Source organism: Pundamilia nyererei, unplaced genomic scaffold (genome assembly GCF_000239375.1).
Source record: "Pundamilia nyererei isolate P.nyererei 1_Seehausen unplaced genomic scaffold, PunNye1.0 scaffold00389, whole genome shotgun sequence".
Taxonomy (NCBI): Eukaryota; Metazoa; Chordata; class Actinopteri; order Cichliformes; family Cichlidae; genus Pundamilia; species Pundamilia nyererei.
In genome coordinates, this window is record NW_005187790.1 from 71510 (window position 1) to 81722 (window position 10213).

At 38.3% G+C, this 10213-nt stretch overlaps 1 protein-coding gene across 2 annotated transcripts in view; it reads right to left on the reverse strand.

Annotated features, from left to right (window-relative positions):
- Nucleotides 1-1016: 1016 nt before the first annotated feature.
- Nucleotides 1017-10213, reverse strand: part of cnih3 (cornichon family AMPA receptor auxiliary protein 3) — a 155728-nt gene continuing 146531 nt past the window's right edge. Inside the window, exon 7 of one of the 2 annotated variants that reach the window (XM_005752886.1) lies at nt 1017-2558. The gene's annotated coding sequence lies outside the window, so the exon portion shown is untranslated. Of the gene's footprint in view, nt 2559-4583; nt 4815-10213 lie in introns of those variants that run through there. The other variant, XM_005752885.1, reaches the window with a different exon arrangement.

The following is a 10213-nucleotide window of genomic DNA, read 5'->3' on the forward strand; positions in this document are numbered from 1 at the left end:
TTTGCAGTGATGATGCAAATAAGGCAGATAAATTCAGACAGGTGTCTCTGTGTAACATGATGCAAATGATACTGATCTGTAGAGAGAGTGGACGAGCAGGTGGACGAGAGCCTGGAGAGGTGGAGGTATGCCCTGGAAAGAAGAGGAAAGAAAGTCAGTAGGAGCAAGACAGAATACATGCGTGTGAATGAGAGGGAGACAGGTGTAACAGCAAAGATGCAACGAGTAGAGTCAGTAAAGGTGGATGAGTTGAAGTACCTAGGGTTGACCACCGGACAGGTTAGAAGAGAGGTTAAGACATGTGAGTGGATGGAGACAAGTGTCAGGGGTGATTGGTGATAGAAGCATAGCAGCAAGAGTGAAAAAGAAGGTTTATAAGATGCTAGTGAGACCTGCTATAATGTATGGGTTGGAGATGGCACTGATGAAATTATGAAATGTTACGATTTTCATTTGAAGTGAACTAAGTGGATGGAGAGGCAGGGCTCAGACGGATTGGACATGTGCAAAGGTGAGATAGTAGATAAAGGATGTTAAATGAGGAGGAAGATTCATAGATTTGTGAAAGATGACATGTGGAGGATTGGTTTGACACAGGAGATTGCTAGCGACAGGGAGCAAATCATCTGCTGCTTACACACTCGCAGTGGAGGCAGCCAAAATAGGCATGAGATGGTTAAATCCCTCAATGGTTACCAGTGACATATATAGGTTATAACTGAGTTTTGGTATAGTCAGAAGGTAAAATGGTATATTTTCATAAACCAGAACAAATCAAGTGAATTTCTCTGTATTATTGTTTTTCTGATAGAAGGTTTTCATTTGGGTGATCAAACTGGGGTGGGATTCCTGTCCCGATGCAACGAGGCTAAATCAATATGCCAAATGTAACATGATGCAGAGAGGATGCCACAGAAATTATGTTTGAAATAATATTTGAAAACACTGAAACATTGAAAACACTTTAAGTACAATGACTGAGTCTTTAGATTTTAAAATACTTTATTTCATAAACAATATCTAAATTCAACTTGGTTGGTCACATACATACAGGTTACGTTAGAAAACGCTTGACTTAGAAGAAGAGAAAACAACAAGAACGGGGCATTCCTATCTGCTCTTTGCTGCTGCCACTTTACAAAGTGAAGCTCATCAAGCAAAGATGGTGGGGAAGGTTTAACGAGTTTCTTAATAGTTAGAAAACTGTGCTACACATGGATGATGCAGGTTCAACCACCTGCCCTGCTGAATTAATTCTGGTGATTCATGACAGCCTCTTCACAACCTCTTGCCAACATCATTTGCTACAGTTGCTTTCATTCGAACCAGGGAGAAAAACCCAATTAATACCAGGCACCTTTCCCATCTTCTGCTTTGTTTGCTCCTGGCATTAGTTACATTGGAAATTGATGTTTAAAATAAAGCATGGAAATGAGCAGTCACAAAATAAATAAATCCAAATGAAAAAAATACAATATTTTGGTCCAAGGTGTAAAGAGAGCTAGAAAAGATTCACATTGTTTCCCTATCTTCAAATAGGGCTGAAAGGTTCTTTACATGTTGGAAGACCGTCACCTGTGTGGATAGACCATAATAAATGTTCTCTAATATAGCCAAATATTGAGCACATTGTGCAAGATTGAAGACACTAATTGTGTAAAGAATGTGTGCTCCTATCAAAGCTTCGCCAGGTTTCAGTTGTTAGCTTGAGTTTTCGAAAAGTTTACACAATAGAACAACACTAGGACGACACTAAGAAGGCATTGCTGTAAAGAGAATACGTTTGCTGAAGATCAATTTGAAATGCCTTTGTTTAAAGAATACACCAAAATGCACACATCACAAAAGCCATTCACGTATGTTTGAAAGAAAATCCCACAGGCTACGTACAGACCGCGTGTGCTCCTGCTCAATTCCCCCAAAACCCCACCTGAAAGAACTCATTTCTCTTTTCTGTACAGTGTGATCCGTTCATCTATCCCTCGTCCTGAGCTCACCGGTGAAGCTACAGTTGGTGAGGCATCGAAGAGGAGTGACTGAGGGTTCGGTGAGTTGTGCTGGGCCTGACAGTGCTTCACCATGCTGTGCCTGAGACAAACTGTGCAATACTGTGCTCTTCGTCCTCTGGGCTACCATCGCTGTTACCGTACAGCAAGTACAGTAGCACTCCAGAGGAGGCTGTGGCTGTTTGTGTTTGTGTATGTTTGTATTTGTGTGTGTGGTACAAACGTTGGCCAGGCAGTGATTAACTTGGGTCTCGCTATGAGGAGTCAAACTGTAAACAGTAGATTTAGTTTTCAATTTTTATATACAGTTGAGGATAAAGCATGTCCTTTCTTCTTTTGGGTATGAAGCAGAAAACAAGCTTCAACCACGTGTATGTTCGATGTTTGGCTTCACAGCAACAAGGGAAAAAAAGGTTTTTGTTATTCTACTTTGAAATGTATTGTCTTTTAGTGTTCTTTAGTCCTGTCGTATCAAATGCCTCGAAAGGTGTTCCTGTTTCTCCCCAGTTGTTGATAATCAGTTGTTATGAGGTAACCAAGGAGTAGATCATACTGAAACACAAGAGGAAGAAGAAGAGGAAGAAAAAGGACAGGAAGAAATAGGAAGTGAGTCATCATGTTTGTGATTAAACAGGCAGGCAAACAGGAAACTTTCATAAATATTGAAATGATCTAATTTCTTGTTTTGGAATTATTCAGTATTCCAGCATTCCAGTGTGTGAGGGTTTATTAAGCGAGACCACTAATTCTTAATTCTTTTTTCTTACAGCTTACTCTGCTGCTTTTGGATACAATTTGAATTATTTTGGTTGTTTGTCTGAGTTAAGGAGAAAGAGTGTGTTTATTTGTGACCAAAGGTACCTTTTCTAGTCTTCTTTTCAGTTACCTGAACTTTTTTCACCAAAATCTCAAACATCTAAAGAAGACCAACTCAACTGACCATAAATGTTTTATCAATCTCTTAATTTCGTCTTCTGACTTTTGAACGTTTAAGGGCAAAATAACAGTTCTTTTTCAATTTAATGTACACTAAAAAGGACCTAAAAAGATGCAAGTCAATGACAGACTCTTTACTACTGTCTGACTAGCTAATGCCATTAGATGATTTTTGTTGTTTCAATGTTTCTTCCTGAGTTTATGGGCTTAGTCAATCATAGTTGGATAAGGAACGAAACCACTGTCTATTGCTACTGTCTAAATGAGTAGATAGTAGCCTGTGTTTAGCCATGCCTACCCCTCTTGCCACATTTGTTTTTTGTAAACCAAGATACTGATGGTGAAAATGTTAATCATGAAGCTTCAAAATATGACTTCAGAAACTGGATGATGTCACAGTAGCTACGTCCACCTTCTATACTTTCTATGGTTATCAGTCTTTTTATCCACTTTAAGTATGATGTCCTTATTATTTCAACTAAAAAAACTATATAAGGATGACTGTTCTCTCCAGAAACACTTACAGTATGTCCAGGTATTCATACGATGGGGATTTAACTGGTTTAATGGAGTTAGAAAATACCAGCATGGAAAACAGGGTAGACATCTAAAGATCAAGAACAATATTCTGGCTGAAATCTTGAACTTTGGATTAAAACAAAGATGGAAAACTAAATACCAACAATGTTTAGGAGGTTTGTGATTTTGGGCTAGCTGGTATTACATGGGTAGCTACAAAGCTCTGAGTAGGCTAATATAAACAAATACAATTGTGCTTTAGATAACTGGTTATGAAAAAGTCTTGATCTTAAAGGTCCCAGTGAAATTAGACTTTGCCTGAGAGTGGTTGTCTTTTTGAAGTGTTAAATATTTGCTGTCCAGAGACAACGAACCTGAATGCTCTTGTGTACAATGAGTCTCTAAAACTTAGCTCAAAGCTGTGCTATACTTGAATAGTGCTAATAAAAAGCTACACATGGCTAGAATGACAACTGAATACTTTTTGGAGGACCCATTTTCAAAGAAAAATTGACAAATTTAGGAGCTTCTTAAAAAGGCGAAAGCTTTTTGCAGTGTGGGTCCAGGAAATAGTGTTGATATGTCATGACTCAATTAGTATTGCTAACTGGCCAAAATATATTAGCATTCATCCAAATCCCAGTGAGACCTCCAGTTTGTGTTTCATTAAAATTTGTGCATCGGTTTGAGACCAACACAACACATTTAGTGATAATTAGTGATGTTTAACCTTAATAATGAAATAATAGCAAAAATACATATGTATATTCATGCTATGTAAGAATATCATATTCTGTGGTTTGGGCGTTTTTTTTGTCTTTCAACTACCATCACATAACCTTTAAGAAAAATGGAATTAAAGTATATCTCACAGACAGAAATACAAGAACACATATTTATTTATTTCAAACTGAAAAAAGTAGCTTGTCTTTAAAAGGAGGGGATACATGTTTGACAAAACGCTTCTTGAATGCAGTAATAACATAATGCTTTGCAGTAAATATCACAAATTCACATTTTTAGGTTTTTACCATGACCTAAAAATGTAAAAACAACTATCCTTCCTGGCATGTTTTTTATTATTTCCCAAAAGCCAGCAAAAAAGTTGCCACTGGATGCAAAATAAAAAAACAAAACAAAAACAAAACAGAAGCCAATGAACATCATGTAATGCAATGAGGATGGGACAAAGAAGCTGTCAAACACACATTTGCAAGAAAGTGGCAAAGTGATTGCACCAAAGTTTTTCTGTAAGTCAGCTAACAACACTGATGAGCTTGTGACCAAGTGTAGAGCAGATACAGCACTATGGCCTCATTTGACCACAAAGAAGAAACGCTCTGTTCTGTTTACCTAGAGAAAAGAGAGAGAATAAAGAAGGGCTGAATGACATAACAGCAGCACAAATCACAGATCGGGGGGTTTGACACTTGTCTCATTGAGCTGTGACTTGACAAGAACAGATCAGCACTTTGTTGACAGTAACGAACAACTTGAAACATTTGTGTTCATCTCAGAAGTCTTTGCCAGCTCTCGACACCTCTGTTAATCTCTAGTGGTGAAAAGCAGGCAAGTGTGCTAAATTGACTCATGAATACCCGTGGACAGAGAGAGAAAAAAGTGATTCAGAGAAAACGAGAGACAGGAACAGATATCAAACGTGAAAGGCCTCATTTCTCCTCTTTAATAGTTACCAACTTCCTCGTGTTAAAACCTCTGAGAACTGGCTTCATTATTAATATTTAGACTTTTAGCTCTTTCAATTACAGGTCTTTCCCTTTCACACCCAAAGTAGATGTAAACTGAACATAATGTAAATGATAAAATATGACCTTTTATATTTGTAGCTGCTCACATATGTGTTTTTGGATGATAGATTTACAGTTACATCCCAAATATTTTTTTATACATTTAAATCAATCTGGAAACTCCAGAGCTGAGAAATGAAGCCAATGCTGGAGTGTCAGAAACTGTGTTCCTCTAATAGGTGGGAATCCCCATACGACTACCATGTTAAAATGCCCAGTTTTACAGCATTATATGTTTACAGCCTCGAATACAAAAACTGTTTTGCCCTTTGGAACTATTGTAGACTGGGCGAAAATTTACCCTATATCATTCACTTGGATTTATTTAGGATCAGAATTAAGGGTAGCTGTAGTTTGTAGTGCATTATCACATTATCTTGTGCATTATCACTCGTATTTTCTTTCTCCCATTTTTATTTCTTGCCTCAAAGTTAAAATAAGTTTAATTCCTGGGGGGCAAATCTTCCGTGCTAAAAGTGATTTCACATGAATTTTCACGCATATTCCATGGACGGTCATTACATACCCCCAGTTCCCTGTCCGTGGGCATCCTTCCAGTTTTTGTTCCAGTCATTGTGCTATACACCATCTGGATATAAGTAGCTTACCAAACTTGATAACTGATCACTAAGCATTCTAATCTAATCTAAAAATGGTAACTTTGGATCAAAAAACAACATCAATGTTCAGAAACCAATTGGCTGCTACATCTAACTTTTACATATAGCCTATGGTTTGTGCCTAGAGCAGTGTTTCCCAACCACTGTGCCGAGAAATGATCAGGTGTGCCGTGGAAGATTATCTGGTTCCGCTTGATTAGTACTCTAAGCGATCAACGTGAGTAATGGGCAGAACAATTACATTCTCTTCTACTAGGGGGCAGTACTACTACCTGCTCTAATTAAATTGGTTGCTAACTGCCAGTAAAACAGAAGAAGATGGAAAGAAAATACATAATAGTCATGCTTGTGAGTGAAACAACGCAGCACTTAATAGCAATAGATGAATATTTGAATAAAAAAAAGTAGTCAATCGGACCTGGGTCCTGGAGCAAATTTCGACCCAGATGAAGGCCCTAGTAGGAGTAGTGGTCAGAAGAAAGCAAAAAAGGTATACTGGGGACAAACCGGGCCACTTCTGCTATACCTGGTGGTTTTGTTTGGTGGTGTGCTGTGTGATTTTTCTAATGTGAAATATGGGCCATGATTCCAAAAGTATGGAAAACACTGAGCGAAAGAATAGGAAGAATAATAAGAGTCTAACACTTGCTGTTAGCATATGCTACCGTGCATATGCCAGGAGAGGTGGACTTGTATTATAAATGCCCAATTAATTGGACATTTATAATATAAACTGAATTAGCGGTGAACATGTGCCCTTTGAAAGACGCCTTATTAGACAGGAACAATGTGTGTTAACAAGTTAATGTCCAATTAGTCTGAGTCTAATTAGAGTGTTTAGCAGGTTTGCATATCCTAAGGACAGTTTTATAATAATATTGAAACAGAGATCTCACGCCAAGCTCATTACAAATAGCTGCAATACTTTATTCATATGCACAACATGACTGAACTACTTAACAGGTGACCCCAGAGGTAATTTTTGTAGCAACCTATTATGACCCACAGTTACATTTTACCATTAACTGTTTTAGCAACAAAACACATCTTTTTTCTTGCTGTGAAAATTTAGTGTGACAGGGAAGTCAGTAGATTTAGCTATGTGCCAAGTCAATAAAATGAGGAGGTTGGGATCGATGGATGGCGTCAAGAAAACATCAACAATATGAAAGACCACTTTTTGTTTCACAATTCAAACCAATAATCATTGTTTCTTTGACCTATGACCTTTAACCCTATTGTTCCAACTAGGGCTGTCAGAAAAAAAATCCATACTGAGATATTAATCAATACTAAAATTGATTTTTAGTAAAACCATTTTTAAAATATCTTCTTTATTTTAGCATAACTAATACCACAAAAGTTCATTTTTAACTTTTTCATAATGCTTTTCTACTACAAAAATTTCTATGATTTAAATGTGTTATGTATTGTGTTGTTTCATTTCTTTATTAGTTATTACTTATTAGATATTCTGAAGGTAAGATACATTACAGATAAAAATGTCACAGATAATTGATCTAATTTATAATTTTGAAAATTCGTGGAAAATTAACTTATCTTTTTCAAAAAATGGCTTCTTTGCCATTACTTCTCTTGTTGCAGGATGAGGTCAAAAGTTTAGCTGCGATATGAAAAAAAGTACCAATATTAAGTTTGAAATTCTGGTATTGTGACAACTCTACTACTCTAAGTTTCCTTCTCAACCCTCTCAACATTTCTGCGCACAAAGCCCAAACAAGCCATTATTATAGCATTGTTACATCATAAAGGTTACTTATTTATTTATTTTCCAACAGTAATATATAACTGTTGGTGTATGTGCTTTCATGAGTACACTCTTGTGGGTTCAGTTTTAAGGTAAGATCAAGCTAAAAACATGTTTAGGTTACATAGCATGTCATGCCTCTCTCTAGCATAACAGGAGGTCAAAAAGTCGACTGAGAATGGTATCAGTTAGTTTTCAGCAGTCGGTTCTAATGATATTTGCTACCGAATCGCAAAGACATCACAGCAGCAAACATCAAATCAGTTCTGGTCCACTGGCAGGTACAATTCATTGAACATTGTGACATAAATGTGAATTAACATGTTTTGCTTCTGCTTCATTGAAATGTAGTTTGTTTCCCCGACCTCAAATATCACCCCAGTAGCTAACACAGTAAAAAAAAAATACAATATGTAGTTTCTGCTCATCTGCAGTCCTGCAGATAATGGAGTGTTACATCATCTGTGGTAAATTTTCAGTATATTCTCTGTATTAAGGGTTAATATAGTAATATAGTAACAGATGTGGGTCCTATAAAACTCCTACAAACCTGCCATTAATTAATCCTTCAATCTTAAATATGATCAACCTATCTCTAATAATCGACTATGTACCATAGGCCTTCAAGCTGGCTGTAGTTAAAGCTTTACTTAAAAAGCCATCTCTAGACCCACAGTCTTAGCTAATTACAGGCCAATCTCCAACCTTCCTTTCATATCAAAAATCCTTGAAAGAATAGTTGTCAAACAGCTAACAGATCATCTGCAGAGGAATGGCTTATTTGAAGAGTTTCAGTCAGGTTTCAGAGTTCATCACAGACCTTAGTGCAGCGTTCGATACTGTCGACCATAATATCCTATTAGAGCGATTAGAACATGCTGTAGGTATTACAGGTACTGCACTGCAGTGGTTTGTATCATATCTATCTAATAGACTCCAATTTGTGCATGTAAATGGAGAGTCCTCTTCACACACTAAGGTCAATTATGGTGTTCCACAGGGTTCAGTGCTAGGACCAATTCTGTTTACATTATACATGCTTCCCTTACGCAGTATCATTAGAAGACATAGCATACATTTTCACTGCTATGCAGATGACACCCAGTTCTATCTGTCCATGAATCCAGATGACACACACCAATTAGTTAAACTGCAGGAATGTCTTAAAGACATAAAGACCTGGATGGCCGCTAACTTTCTGCTTCTTAATTCAGATAAAACTGAGGTTATTTTACTTGGCCCTGAAAATCTTAGAAATATGGTATCTATCCAGATTCTTACTCTGGATGGCATTACCTTGGCCTCCAGTAATACTGTGAGGAACCTTGGAGTCATTTTTGATCAAGACATGTCCTTCAATGCACATATTAAACAAATATGTAAGACTGCTTTCTTCCATTTGTGCAACATCTCTAAAATTAGAAATATCCTGTCTCAGAGTGCTGAAAAAAACTAGTTCATGCATTTATTACTTCCAGGCTGGACTACTGTAATTCATTATTATCAGGATATCCTAAAAACTCCCTGAAAAGCCTTCAGCTAATCCAAAATGCTGCAGCAAGAGTACTGACAGGGACTAGAAAGAGAGACCGAGTCACATGGTACGCCCGCCCAAGATGGCAGCATAAGTTGGAGGCGCGCACTCCACCCCCCCTAAACCTTGTTAAAAATAAGTTTGTCTTACTTTGGGTCAGTCCTGGCAAATTCTGTGGAAGGAGGCAGAAGAGTCATTACTTTACACGCAACGATCCGACTATGCCGCGAGGGAAAACACACAACACTCAGGCTACTTCGCTAACTACTATGGCGGAGACACCTGATGGTGTGGATGCCAGGTGTACTTCCCAAGATGGTGTGGCGGCCGAGCTGACTTCTATAAGATCTCTGCTTGAGCAGGTAGCACAAGATATGACGACGGTGAAAGGTGGAATTGAGTCTCTCAAGGAAGCTGGGAATAGCCTAGGCGTGAGGGTGGACGAAACAGAGACAAGAATTTCTCGTTTGGAGGATGAAGAGGCTAAAGCTAGCTCAATAAGTAAGAACTTGAAGATACAGAACCAGCGGCTGCAGGAAAAAGTAACGGTGCTCGAGGGTTTCTCACAGCGCCAGAATATTAGAATATCGGGTATTAGAGACGGAACCGAAGGCCGTAATCTTGAGGATTGCGTGAAGCATCTGTTGTCTGAGGCTCTGGACATTGAGATGGGAGATTACTACGAAATAGATAGAATCCATCGGGTGGGGCCAGCACCTCCGAAGCCAGCTGCGGATTCCAGACCGAGACACATCATTGTTCGCTTCCTACGGGATAAAGCCAAGATGTCCGTACTGGCGGCTGCCAGAAAAAAGAAGCAGATCATTTGGAAAGGCATGAGAGTTTGTTTTTTCCAGGATTATGCACAGGAGGTACAAGAAAAACGCCGGAAGTTTGACAAGGCGCGCCGCTTGCTGCAACAGTGCAATATTGGCTATTCCCTTCGCTTTCCGGCTGTTATGACTTTTTCAGTGGATAACCAGTATCATCAGTTTTCCAACCCAGCAGAGGCTAAGCAATTT